This window comes from Lolium rigidum, chromosome 3 (assembly GCF_022539505.1).
Source record: "Lolium rigidum isolate FL_2022 chromosome 3, APGP_CSIRO_Lrig_0.1, whole genome shotgun sequence".
Taxonomy (NCBI): Eukaryota; Viridiplantae; Streptophyta; class Magnoliopsida; order Poales; family Poaceae; genus Lolium; species Lolium rigidum.
Window position 1 is genome coordinate 273,600,486 of NC_061510.1, and position 14,681 is coordinate 273,615,166.

Consider the following 14,681-nt stretch of genomic DNA (forward strand, 5'->3'; position numbering starts at 1 on the left):
GTCCACTTGGGACTCCTCCTCCCTTAGGCTGGCCGGCCAAGGTGGGTGGAGTCCCTCTGGGACTCCACCATCCATCCTGATTTCTTCCGGACTCTTCTAGAACCTTCTAGAACCTTCCAGAGAAAATACCGGATCATTTTCAAACCTAGAAAATGACGTCCTATATATGAATCTTATTCTCCGGACCATTCCGGAACTCCTCGTGATGTCCTGGATCCCATCCGAGACTCCGAACAAAACTTCGAACTCCATTCCATATTCCATATCTACTTAAACGACATCAAACCTTAAGTGTGTCACCCTACGGTTCGCGAACTATGTAGACATGGTTGAGACTTCTCTCCGACCAATAACCAATAGCGGGATCCGGAGATCCATAATGGCTCCCACATATTCAACGATGACTTAGTGATCGAATGAACCATTCACATACGATACCAATTCCCTTTGTCACGCGATATTTTACATGTCCGAGGTTTGATCATCGGTATCACTCTATACCTTGTTCAACCTCGTCTCTCGACAAGTACTCTTTACTCGTACCGTGGTATGTGGTCTCTTATGAACTTATTCATATGCTTGCGAGACATTAGACGACATTCCACCGAGAGGGCCCAGAGTATATCTATCCTTCATCGGGATGGACAAATCCCACTGTTAATCCATATGCCTCAACTCATACTTTCCGGATACTTAATCCCACCTTTATAACCACCCATTTATGCAGTGGTGTTTGATGTAATCAAAGTACCTTTCCAGTATAAGTGATTTACATGATCTCATGGTCATAAGGACTAGGTAACTATGTATCAAAAGCTTATAGCAAATAACTTAATGATGTGATCTTATGCTACGCTTAATTGGGTGTGTCCATTACATCATTCATATAATGACATAACCTTGTTATTAATAACATCCAATGTTCATGATCACGAAACCATGATCATCTATTAATCAACAAACTAGTTATACAAGAGGCTTACTAGGGACTCTTTGTTGTTTACATATCACACATGTATCAATGTTTCGGTTAATACAATTATAGCATGATATGTAAACATTATCATAAACTCAAAGATATATTATAATAACCATTTTATTATTGCCTCTTGGGCATATCTCCAACAACAACCATATGCATGTGTTCCGTATATAGTCATACATGCTCGCAATGAGAAACTTGCACAACATCTTTTGTCCTACCAGCCGGTGGCAGCCGGGCCTCTAGGGAAACTACTGGTAATTAAGGTACTCCTTTTAATAGAGTACCGGAGCAAAGCATTAACACTCCGTGAACACATGTGATCCTCATATCACAGCCTTCCCCTCCGGTTGTCCCAATTTCTGTCACTTTGGGGCCTCGGGTTCCGGACAGAAATATGTGTATACAACTTGGAGGTAAGATCATAAAACCATGAATATCATCATGAATCAATAATATGTTCAGATCTGAAATCATGGCACTCGGGCCCTAGTGACAAGCATTAAGCATAACAAGTTGCAACAATATCATAAAAGTACCAACAACGGATACTAGGCACTATGCCCTAACAATCTTATGGCTATTACATGAACAATCTCATCCAATCCCTACCATCCCCTTCAGCCTACAGCGGGGGATTTACTCACACATGGATGGGGGAAGCATGGATGGTCGATGGAGAGGCGTCGGTGGTGATGATGGCGATGATCTCCTTCAATTCCCGTCCCGGCAGGGTGCCAGAACGGAGTTTCTGATCCCGAGATTGGGTTTCGCGATGGCGGCGGAGTTGTGGATGTCTTCTGGAAAATTGGTCAAGGGCTTTAAGTAGTCCAGAGGGGAGCGTCGAGGGCTGGCCGAGGCGTCCTCACCATATGGTGGCGCGGCCATGGGACCACCGCACCGCCACGTGGTGTGCGCGCCTCGTTGCCCCCCTCCGTCACATCTTCTGGCTCCGTGGGTCTTCTGTAAGAATAGGCCAATTGCAATTATTTCCAGGGATTTTCCTGAAAGTTTATTTTCTGGACAAAAATAAGACACCAGGGCAATTCTGCTGAAAACAGCGTTAGTCCGTGTTAGTTGTATCCAAAATACACAAATTAGAGGCAAAACAATAGAAAAAGTGTTCGGGAAAGTAGATACGTTTTGGACGTATCAGGCAGCAAGCGAACATGTAGCATAACTTGTTGGAAACGGTGTTTCAATGCTTAGAAACAAGGCCTAGGGATCATACTTTCACTAGTGGACACTCTCAACAATGATCACATAATTGAATAAATAAATGCTACTCTCAAAGACTCTCTTGTTGGATAACAAACACTATTCATTGTGTAGGGCTGCAAAAGCACACCTCAAGCCGGAGTAAACAAGCTCCACAACGTCATAAAGGAATCACACACGATGCGCACACTGTCACTATCACACCGTGGAGAGTGACTCCGGAGTTCATATTAAAGTAACCTCTAGAGTGCATAATAGACAAGAGTAACATCTACATATTCAACTAGATTACAAAGCTCATGATCACATAAAGATCACACCATGGGAGAGAGAGATGAACCACATAGCTACCGGTAGAGCCCTCAGCCTCGGGGGAGAACTACCCCCTCCTCATCATGGGAGTCAGAAACGGCGATGAAGATGGCGGTGATGTCGTTGGAGATGACTCTGGGGGCAATTCCCCGTCCCGGCGGCGTGCCGGAACAGAGACTTCTGTCCCCCGAACTTGGCTTCGCGATGGCGGCGGCTACATAACTTTTCGTGGCGGAAGACCGATATATTTAGGGTTTTCGCATCTGGGAAAAACTCTTACAGATTTGGCTTGTAAGAATGCGGAATTAAACTAATGTTTATTTCACAAGCACAAATCCTAAATAAGCTAGGCTCAACTAAGTGCAACAACAATAACTATATCTAAGCAAGATAGGCACAATATATATGAACAACAAGTGATAGCAAGATATAATAGATACTTCAATCTCGATGACTATCACAAGGAAAGTAAACTCGGGTATAGAAATAACCGAGGCACGCGAAGACAAAGATGTATTCCCGTGTTCCCTTCCTTTGCAAGAAGGTACGTCACGTTTGGAGAGGTGGGGATCCCACGAAGGATTTCCCAACGCCACGAAGGCTCAGCTTCTTCTCCGAGCCAAACCCACGAAGGATAATGACCCTTTCCTTATGGTTAGCTTTTCCTACACCCCGGAGATGGCAAGCTCCAAAACCACTTCAGAAGCTCCACGAAGGAGAAGCCCGGGCCTCTTCACAATATTCCTTGAAGATATCACCGGAGTACCAACCGCCAAGCCAACTAGGAGGTCTCTCTCCAAGAGTAACACGCTCACGGTCTTTCACTCGAACTAATCGTGGTGGAGATCTCAACACTATGCAATGATGCAAAGCAAGAACACCAAAGGTGTTCAAATCCTTCACACTCAAATCCCAGCCAAGCAACAAATGCTAGGATGAGATTAGAGAGGAAGAACAAATGAGGAACTCAACAAATGACTCCAAGATCTAGATCCCAAGAGTTCCCCTCACTTAGAGGAGGAATGGATTGGATGAAGTTGTAGATCTAGATCACCTCTTTCAAATACCCCAAGAATATGCAAGAATCATAGGAGAGAAGGGAGAGGAAGTAAGCTCAAGAGGTTCAACAATGGTGGTAAAAAAGATGCTCAAGAACGTTAGAAGACTATTGGGAAAGAAGCCCCTTTTATAGCCAAACGAAATATGACCGTTTGGGGCAGATCTGGACGTTTTTCGTGTAGCCTGGCAAACCGGGCCAGCGACCGGGCCGCCTGGTGTGAGGACCGGGCCACAGACCGGACCACCCGGTCCAAACCAAACCGGGCGCCGGGCCGTGACCGGCGCGGATTGGGGACATACAAAACATGTCCTCAGTTGTCACCGGAGCATGAGACGTTTTTCGTGTAGCCTGGCAAACCGGGCTAGCGACCGGGCAGCCTGGTGTGAGTGCCGGTCCGACCGGGCCTGGGGCCGGGCCACAGACCGGACCATCCGGTCCAAACCGGACCGGGCACCGGGCCGTGACCGGGGCGGATCGGGGACATACAAAACATGTCCTCGGTTGTCACCGGAGCAGGAGCCGATCCGCACAGGGGAGACCGGTCCACAGGCCGGTGTGGCCGGGTGTGAGGCCGGACCGGCCGGGACCGGACCGTACGCCCGTCGTGGAGCTGGAATATGCAGGACCCCTCAAGACCTTTTCTTTTCCTTTAAAATAGAAAATGCTCCCGAACTCCGATTGACATGAAACCAATTTTGTTGGAAAGATAACGGCGAATAGAACCCCGCCGTCAAGATCGGGGAAATATGGAGACTCCTCACATGATATTTTTAGATGATTCTAGAGAGGGAGTCTCCCACCGTCAAGAAATGGTGAATACGTCCAAACTCGAAAACGCAATAGAAGATGCATGCAGATTCCGTTTTCGATGAACTTGGGCTTGTTGTAAAGCTAGCAACAAGCTCAAGAATCTCACACATAGAAATACCAAGTAATAGGGATATGCAACGTATGCAAATGGTTGAGCTCCCTAAGACGATGCGATCAAGTTACCCAACCGAAAGCCCCTCTTGATAGTGCGGCTATCTATCCTATAATCCGGTCTCCCAACAACCACCTTGAGACCGGTAAAAGGAAAACCTAGCAAGACCATACCTTTGCCTTGCACATCCCGATTGATCTTGATGATAACTCTTCAAGCTCCACTCAAGCTGGAATGCCTTACTTGATCATCGTTACTTCGTGAAGACTCACAAATGCTCCCCCATACACCATGATGGGAAAGCTCCATTGATGCACATCTTCACATGTCCATTATCACCAAATGGACGGCAAGCTGCAATCATATGATCCTCTTGAGATGCTCAATCTTGAACTTGCCGAACTCAACCTTGATGATGATCACCACTTGACGGCATCCTCTCATGGGCTATATGAGATCTCACTTTTGATGCATGCCCATGGAAAGATACCTAACCCACATAGACAACACAAGGGAACATATATGATGGGTTATTTCATAAAGCATAATTGACACGGATTACCATACCACATGACTTCTCGTGGTACATTTTTCATGCTTCATGTGTTGACCAAACTTGAATCTATTCTTCACTCTTTGTATGGTCAACCTTGTATCTTCTCATGCTCTATCATACTATCTCGAGGTGTATAAAGAATTATTCATTTGTTTGCATGCTCTAAATCTTAGTCAACAATATCTCAACTCATGAGACTATCATGACACCGACTTAGAGCCATAACTTGAATTCGATCTTCACTTGGAATCAAGCACTCAAGATCTTTATCATTCATTGCTTATCACATAAGCTAGAGCATGGCTAATATTGAGTTCCACATAAGAACTCCATCTTAATTTCTTCTTCTTGATCATATCACATATATGTCTTCAAATCGATGATTTTGATGCCAATACTCAAGGTATATATTTATCTGCATGGCATCCATACTTGAATCCAATACATAGACTACAAGTAGTACCTATGGATTATTCTTTCATATAAACTCAATGAAATCATTAATCCATAGGGGTTGTAATTAATTACCAAAACCACACATAGGGGAAATGTACCCTTACAACAACATCAGTGCAAGTTGGGGCAAAGAACTTTGGTTGTGTTGTGTGCAGGTTCCACGTTGTTGTTGACGCCGGTAGTGCGCCTTGCCACTAGTCCGCTAGCAACACCTTCAGAAGTCACGCCTTTCTCCTACTGGTTGATTAAACCTTGTTTTCTTACTGAGGGAAAACTTTCTACTGTGCTCATCATACCTTCCTCTTGGCATTCCCCAACAGTGTGAAGTCGGCGTAATGATAAGCGCCATCAAGCTATTTTTCTAGTGCCGTTGCCGGGGAGAAAGAGGATTTCTGCAAGGGGAGTCTCTCATCTCCAATCTCTTTACTCTGTTATAGTTTGCTTAGTTTACTTTATTTTGTTTTGTTTGCTTTATTATATCAAAAACACAAAAAATAGTTTACTTTTATAGTTGTCTTTATATCAAAAACACAAAAAAATTAGTTTCTATTATAGATGTTATTTCTGTTGCTTAGTTTATTCCATGCTTACTTTTCATGTTGATGTTTCTTGTTTTTATTTTTCACTAGTTAGGCTTAAGAGCACCCTCTAGATGCCACACGATCTGCGTTGAGATCCGGTTCTCGTCAATTGGATCTGTTGCCTTGACGTTGTCTTATCCATCGCTAAGCGTACTTGCCGTGGGTCCTACGTGATTTGAAAGTGCATCTGACCCACTATTTGAATTCAAAAGGTGGGTCCTACGTGATTTGGAAGTGTTGTTAGTGCTGATGTGGTTTGCTAACCCAACAATGATGGTAATAGTGGATTGCTAGATGTGACACGTGTCAACCAATGGATGCATGCTCACGTATACACCTGGACACCAGGCTTCATCCGTTAGGCTTAATGCAAAACAACAAAAAATTAGGAGTTCATATTTTCTTTTCTAAGAAACAAAAGTTCCAACTCTTTCCTTCATCCGCTTCAACGGCAGTATTGATCAACCCCCTGCCCCCAATCATGGGGGTTCCGGTGGCACTCCGCTTACTACTCAAATCCTTGTTCATTTGGATCTTAAAAGCGCTTGCCAATTTCTACTTACCGGGAAGCGCGATCCCCAAAAAGTGCCGGGCTTAGTGCAGCCCAGTTTCATGGATCTTTTATCCAAATCTGAAACGAGTACCAATATCCTTGTGGTTAGTAGAGAAGAGCCATCGAACCAGATTTGTCATTTTCTTTTCGTTTTGAAAACTTTCCTTAGGTTTTGGAAACAGCATAATGAACGCCCATCTCTTCCCTTCACTGAGCACTAGAAAGGGCGATATGGAGGTGCCTAAAGCAAGATTCTAAGTTCCACGACCCCGATGCTGTTATCTCATTCTCCGCTACCTCCTTCGGTGGTTTGTCTGGAAAAGAAATAGTGCCACTGGCTTTTTGCGGGGAAACTTGCAAGTCAAGTTTGGGGGGAGGTGGGTAGGCCAATAGAAGACTATTCCAGGCAAAACCTCCCCTTTTAGTGTTCTTTTGCTTGAGCTAGAAAGCATAGAACCCCGTCTTAAATCAACCGGTGATTTTGTCTCAGTTCACTCAGTTCGAGGTAAGGCGGAAATCACCGCTGACTTTCTCGTGACCCGGATTTGCTTTTCTGCTCCTGGCTTAGAGGCTGTGAGGAAATAAGCACAGCGTTGTAAGTTTTAGGCTCGTGACTACACCGAAAGAAGACAAATAAAGTGTATTACTCCTGGCCTCTGTGCTAACAAGCACGGCCAGGGCCATTAGGAGGTTTTTCGAAGAATAGGATTATTTGGTTTGTTTGAGCTTTATAGTATTTATCTTGAGTTAGGACATGAAGTGCTCGAAGAGAAAATTAAAAAAACCTATGAAACTTTATTTGCATGCTAATGACAATGTTATTAGTACGAATTATTTGAACACCATTATTGCTAATGCTATGGAAAAGTCTAAGCTTGGGGAAGCTAGTTTTCATGAAAATTATCTTTTTTACTTCCCCCTCTTTAGAGGAGAAAATTAATTATGATTATAATATGTCTCCTATATCTGATGATTATGGTGATGAGAATAGTAATGATAGAAATTTTGTTGAATTTACTCCCACTACAATTAATAAGAATGACTATGCTTATGTGGAGAGTAATAATTATTTTATTCATGTGGCTCATGATAAGAATGTTTTATGTGATAGTTATATTGTTGAGTTTATTGATGATGCTACTGAAAACTATTATGAGAGAGGAAGATATGGTTTTAGAAGTTTTCATGGTACTAAATATATGCTGAAAGTTTTGAAGTTACTCTTGTTTTATCTTTTTATGCTTGTCACTTTGTTCTTCGAGAATTTATTTATGTACAAGATTACTATGCATATGAAGTGTGTTATACTTAAATGTATTTTTAATTTGCTTCATGATGCTTCTGCACTTGATAATACTTGATGCTAGCTCTTTTTCAGCGCCTAGCTGAAAGACGTTAAAGAAAAAATGCTTATGGGAGACAACCCATGTTTTATTGCAGTAATTTTTCTTTTTGTCGAGTCCTGGAAGTTATTAGCTCTGTAATAACCTCTCTTTATCATTTTTATTTCGTTTTTGTGCCAAGAATAGCCTCTAATAGGAAGAAAGTAATGTTTGGGGCCTGTAATCATGGACAGTGACTGCATCATCTTTTTTGGGAACCAGTTAAATGAAATATCTGTTGATAATTTTAGACAAAGAGTTCCCTGATGGAATTGATTGCATAAATTATAGAAATACTTTTTAATTATGGGCCAGCATTTCTGCAAAAATTCAGCATTAAATCCATATGGACCAGGAGATTTATTATGGGGAAAATCTGCTACAACATCATCTATCTCCGTTGATGTGAAAGGTTCCTCAAGGAAAACTAATTGTCGGTGACTGGTTAGTAAAGCAGATATGTGAGCTATTCTAGAGACTTCTTCAACCTGACCCGACCTTTCTTTATATGACTGAAGCAAAATCTCTACTTTGGCACTATGCTCTGAACTTCATCAGCTGTAGTAATTGTTGCAATGTGCTTCTTTCTCTTTTTATTGGAGGCCATAGAATGAAAGAATATGGAATTTTCATCTCCAAGAGTAACCCACTTGATCTTTACCTCTTTGTTTCCAATAAGCAAGCTGTTGCTGTAGAAGAGCAGTTAAGTGTAATTTCATTGCTATTCTGAACTGCCTTTCCATACTGCTGAGATCTCTAAAATTCTCTATGGCATCCATAAGAGAGATTAGAGCATTCAAGTCTGTAATATCTTCACTAATAGAAGAAATAGAATTGGACCACTTCTTTAATTGTTTTCTAAGGATCTTGAACTTGGCAGTAATCCTTTTTGCAGCATTAGCATAGTGGATAGATTGTGTCCATACTTTTTCCACAGTAGAAAGGAAGTCAGGCATATCTAACCATCTATTTTCAAATCTGAAATGAAGTAGTCATGGCCAAAGGCAAAGCTATATTATTTGGAAATGTGGTTGACCAAGCCAGAAATGTGAAAAACCAATCTAGCCTTTGCAGCAAAGGGGAATCCTGCATGTTACTGCAGGTAAACTTTCTGCCTTTAAGAGGAATATCTACCGGTCCTAAATTGTTGCTTGCTTCATTAAACAAGAGCATTTCATTAACATTTTCTCCTGCCTTATTTCTATCTTGAGGTGATCTTATGAGGTTAAAGTCTCCAACAAGAAGCCAATTTTCATTATCTGCTATTACAATGTTATTAAGCCATTGTAAGAAGGCAATCTGTTCACTGTTCTAGCATGGTGCATAATTATTAGTCAGGGTCCAAAACAAATATATTTTAGTTGATTGTAGTTCTACTGAAATAGCATATCTATTCTGGAAAACAAATCTACCACTGAAAACAGAACTGTCCCATACAGTAACAAATTCCTCCCGATCTCCCTATAGAGGGAACACAAACAAAGGAATCAAAATTTCTAGGACAAAATTCTTCAAACACTGCAAGTCAATATTTTCCCTTTTTTGTTTCCTGGAAGTAGATCACATGACAAGCACTTTATCTTATTTTGTTCACGATGATAGGCCATTTTTCCAGTTAAGCACTTTTCAAAATAATTTATCCATAAAAACAATAATATTTATGGTCAGCTGCTACAGTCATAAACTGTAGCCAGATCAAATACTTAGGCTGCTCATAGTGGGGAGTAACTTAGACTAGTAACATATGCCATGTTAGTAGTCTAGGTTACTACCTTTATAGTGGGTAGTAACTTATATGTGGTGTCATGCATTGTGTCATTTATTATGTTGTAGACTCATTTTGCCTTGGGGTGTGTGATGTTATGGTAACATAGCTAGTTACCACCTCACTCTCTTTCTTTATTTATTCGCATGCCATGTCACCAAAATGCCTTGAGATGTGTGATGTTACTAGCTATGTTACCCCCACTATGAGCAGTCTTAGGAGTGCCAAAGGTCCAAAAGTGATTAGAGTGGCAGTTCATAACGTAGCATAATAAAGGATTACATTCCATAGCAAAAGAGGGAGCCAACATATATATTATAACAATAAACCAGAGGCCCCTGCAAGTGACCAAAAGATATTTAGAGTGTAGGTGGCAGCCAACATGGTGCAGCACATGCCAACTTCTACTTCTTCTTGGGCTTCTTGACTGCATCATTGACTTGTTTCTTGCTCAACAATTTCTTCTCATTGGGAGGCGTAATCTGCCGAGAAGTAGAGCTCTGAGGAGGCAAGTCATCATCTATATCATTCACTTGAATACTGAATTTGCTGCAGAGGTTCTTAACCACAGATTTTTTTGATATATAGGAGGAGCTGCAGATGCACATGCCAGGCAGTTCTTATCGAAACAAGTCTTGGCCCTGTAGCCTTTGTTTGCTGCTGTCAATCCGGGGTTTCTTCTCACATCAGAGACACAAAGAGGCGCAGTACTAGCTCTTTTCCTGACATGTACAACTGAAGTAGAGATAGGAGGAGCCAACAACTGTTTTGGTTTAGCAGTTTGAGGAAACCCCTGGGTAGCATCCAGGCGGGCTTTACTAAGAAGGCACAGAGGAGGAGTGACAGCAGGACACTTTTTAGAGAGCACAAAATCCCTAGAGGAGAAATTCTGAGAATCATCTACCTCTATTGATCGTCAGTTGCCACTCCTTATGAAGAATATGGTGCTACTTTCTGTTGACACTTGACAGTCTAACCAGGATCCCTCGTCTAAACAGCAGTCAACAGAGCCGGGTTACTGTTCCTTAAAGCTACTTCTCGTCAGCCACCTGCTGCTATATACATGCAACCAAGAATCCTAGCTTGAGATCGTCCTTCTGCAGCCAGCTAAAGATCCCAGCGAGCCATAATCATAGCTCTATTACAGCAAGCACTACAGAGATCCTTGTATCCACCTTGAGTATGCATCATCCTGAGCCCTCTCAATCCTAGAGTAAGATGACCATTTGGGGCATGACCATTAACTGTACACACCGCAAAGTAGCTATTGTCTTTTATTTACTCAAATGTTGACTCGATGTATGTGTCTCATATTCTGCAATTATATATCAACTACTACGTTCTCATATGCTTCACCTCCTTCCGTTTTATGTCGTTTTATGTCGTTTTGCGAGGTGCCCAAGGCCCTTTATATTTGTAGGTTCGAAAAAGGACCTTTATATTTGTAGCCACTGCACAACGTAAGACATAAAGTTTTTCTTTTTCTACATGTGCATACAGTAGCAGTTCAATAAGGCCCAATGAGTTCGGGTTGTATAATGCCATAGAACGAATATTTTAGTATGGTGGTAATCAGATATAAGAGAACGTTGTTCTTGGTAAAGAAATCTTTGTTCCGAACTGTAGAAGGAAAAAGGCCAGGAGTGGCCTAGGTACTTAGCATCATCACATGAAAAAAGAAAGAGAAACAATCACGCATATTTGCATGAATCATGAAACCGGGAACTGACGGTTCTCACTGGAATGGGAATTAACTCCTAGCCGATTGTAAATAAGCTATTCCTAAAAAGGTGAGCGCAGCTGGCGTGGCTTCACTTGAGGGCCGGTCGGCAGTTGCATATTTGCTTTGGCTCGGTGGAAAGCGTGAAAGAAATCAATTGGTTGTATGTAGGATCCTTGCTCCGGAAACCAATTAGTCCAGGTGCATTTGAGGAAACGTTTAAGAAACCAATTAGGTTTTGTTTGATACCAGAGTTTTTGTGGTGATAATCCCCAATTTTTTTAAAATCTCCACTCATTTCTAAAGTAGTGTTTGATACCAGAGTACCGAGCGAATTGAATTTTCATTTATCCCCACCTTTTCAAAATTTTAATGTATTTTTTCAATCCCCAATACTCTAGAGTATTATCTCTACTAGCACAATACCCGCGCGCTGCTGCGGGTTGATTTTAATGTTCCATACAATTTATCTACTGCTAAAAATTGGTTTTTTGTTAGTGTAATGAAGAGTTCTTGACGATCAAGTTCTGACATGAAATTGTTGGATTCTCTCGGGAAGGTCCATAGGATACAATCCATTAGTAATCTATAAACCTTCTGCACCATTTTTATATTATATTGCAGAGGATCCACATCACATAAGGAGTTTTTCGAATCCTAATAAAAAGAGGATATTAATTGGTAAATTAAAAATCAATAAGTGAGAAATAAAATAAAAAAGCACATGCTGTGTACACTTCGTTTTTTTTTCTTGTGTAGAATACTCTGTTTACGTTTACATGTTCTGAAGGAAAATTAATCATAAACATGTATAGGCATTTTTTTAGGGAAGTACATGCATTTGCTTAGCTGAACTGCTAAAGAGGGCAATCCTTTGGTTATTGAAAGAATAAGAAAAGTGAGATGTTCCTTCCTAGGACTTCAACGACCCGACACAATGGGATGCAAGATGACCGTTTGCATCCGCAAGGTTAAAAGATGCGTCTGCACCCCTGCTTAGCGGCAAGATGCATAGTAATCAGCCTATGTGCAGACGAAATCGGGATCAAATTTGCAACGCAGGTGCTATCCACGCATCCGTGTGGCCTGACTTGCCCCTCTCTCCTCTCCTAATTAATGTTATGCCCATGTGATGGACAATCTTGGCCACACAAAATGACATCTTCCCCATCTATCTTCTCCCTAATTATTGTATGACCTATTAAATTTGTATTTTGGATAAAAAAATGCGTCGGGCCACTGTGATAAGGACAGACGCATATAAACACAAATCACATGTGCGATGCCTTAAGAATCTAGTCTCGGTCTATCTACGCTAATAAGCTGGTCTAAGAGTAGAACGTCAAACTGATGTATGGCTCGATTCCGATCCTAATATTATGTTTCAGAAATTGAAATTGGAGCGTCTTATAACCCTATCTGATTAATGAAATCCCTTTTTACTCGCAAAAAAAAAAGTGGATGTCCTTCTTACCCGCAAAAAAGTCCAACTTATTATCAACTCAGAAATCTCCTCTCTCATTCTTGCTCGTCCCTTTTTACCGTGTCCTCATCTCCCCTGTCTAGGAGAGGAATCCATCCATCTAGTTGATTTCTAGCATGCGTACAAGTAAAATCCCTGCTGGAAGATTGGTCACCAGCTCGCTCGCACGCGTGCCGGCTCTCCCAGTCCGGCCGCTCGGCGTGATGCCCGGCAACCCGCTTCCCTTTTGCCTTTGTCTCCTCCATTCCATGTCCGTAAATTAGCGGCGGCCAACCTACAAATTGCAGTTCGCCCCTGTCTCCTGCAATCCCAAGCCGGCTGAACCCAGGTGCTGCCGCCGTGCGACCTCAACAACTCCTCCCCGGTAGGAGCCGATGGCTCGAGGTCAGGGCGCTACTTCTACTTTTAGTTTTTAATTAGTCGAACTGAACAATGTTACGGAATAATTTCTAAACTGTTAAATTTCGTGCATATAAATATGAGACGCATAACCTGGTAGGAGACTGATTGGTTCTCAAGATCGGAAGAAAATCCTATCACTACGAGAACCAGTCAAGGTGCCGACGGCCAGATCCTGTGCCGACGGCAAAATATTGGGGCCGTTGGCATAGGACTCGTTCCGGCCAGGCCAGCAGGTCAGCCGTCGGTACAGGTAAACCGTCTCGGCCGTCGGCACAGCTTCTCCGCCGTCGGCACAGCTATTTTCCATTTTACCACATTAATCTTTAAAAAAATATAACTAAATCATTATAATTCAGAAAAATACAAATAATATATCAAAAATTTTAGAAAAATAAGTTCTATCTTGGAAAAATATCAAAGTTGGAATATTTAAAATATCGCAAAGAACCTTCTCAAAAATGAGCTATCATATCCAATGTTGTATGGCTTTCACACAGAACAACCAATGTTATGGATAGAATCGTGGCATAGTTTTTGATAATGTGCCCATATTGTGCACATATGTGCATCTTGGGATGTCTTACGATGTTGCAGGAGGAAGTTTTCCATTTCATTGCACGAAAAAACTATTTTCCATTTTTGAGGTGTCGAAAACGGGGTGTTTTGTGAAGCAACCACCAAATTAAAATTTCACATTGGTACCAACACATTTTTTAAAATACTAGACCACATAAGATGGACAATTTATTAACCGGTGTATCTAGAACATTTCCGTCCACCCCTCATGAAAAGACAAATTCCTGCCGTATCGGTAGGAGCCCGACCAGTTTTAAACTACATGTACATGATATAATGCTCAAGATTTTTTGTAAAAATCATTTTTGGATTCACAAAATGCTATTTCATCATAGATCCAGTGCAAGTTTGACAAGCCTTAGCCCCGGGCAAAGGAACTTCATGCCCGCCGTTTTGAATATAGTTTGAAACGGGCATAAAAAATTCGAAAACGATCTAAACAATGTGAAACCTTCACGTGGTGTCATATTATGTGTCATAGTTGCAAGGAAAAATATTAAAGTTGGAAAATTGCGAACATCACAAAAAATCCTTCACAAAATGAGCTATCATGTTCGAGGTTTCATGACATTTAGGTCAAACGACCAATGTTATGGATAGAATCGCGGCATAGTTTGTGATAATGTGCCCATATTATGCAAACATGTGCATATTGGGATGTCTTACGATATTGCCGGAGGAAGTTTTGCATTTCATTGCACGAAAAAACATTT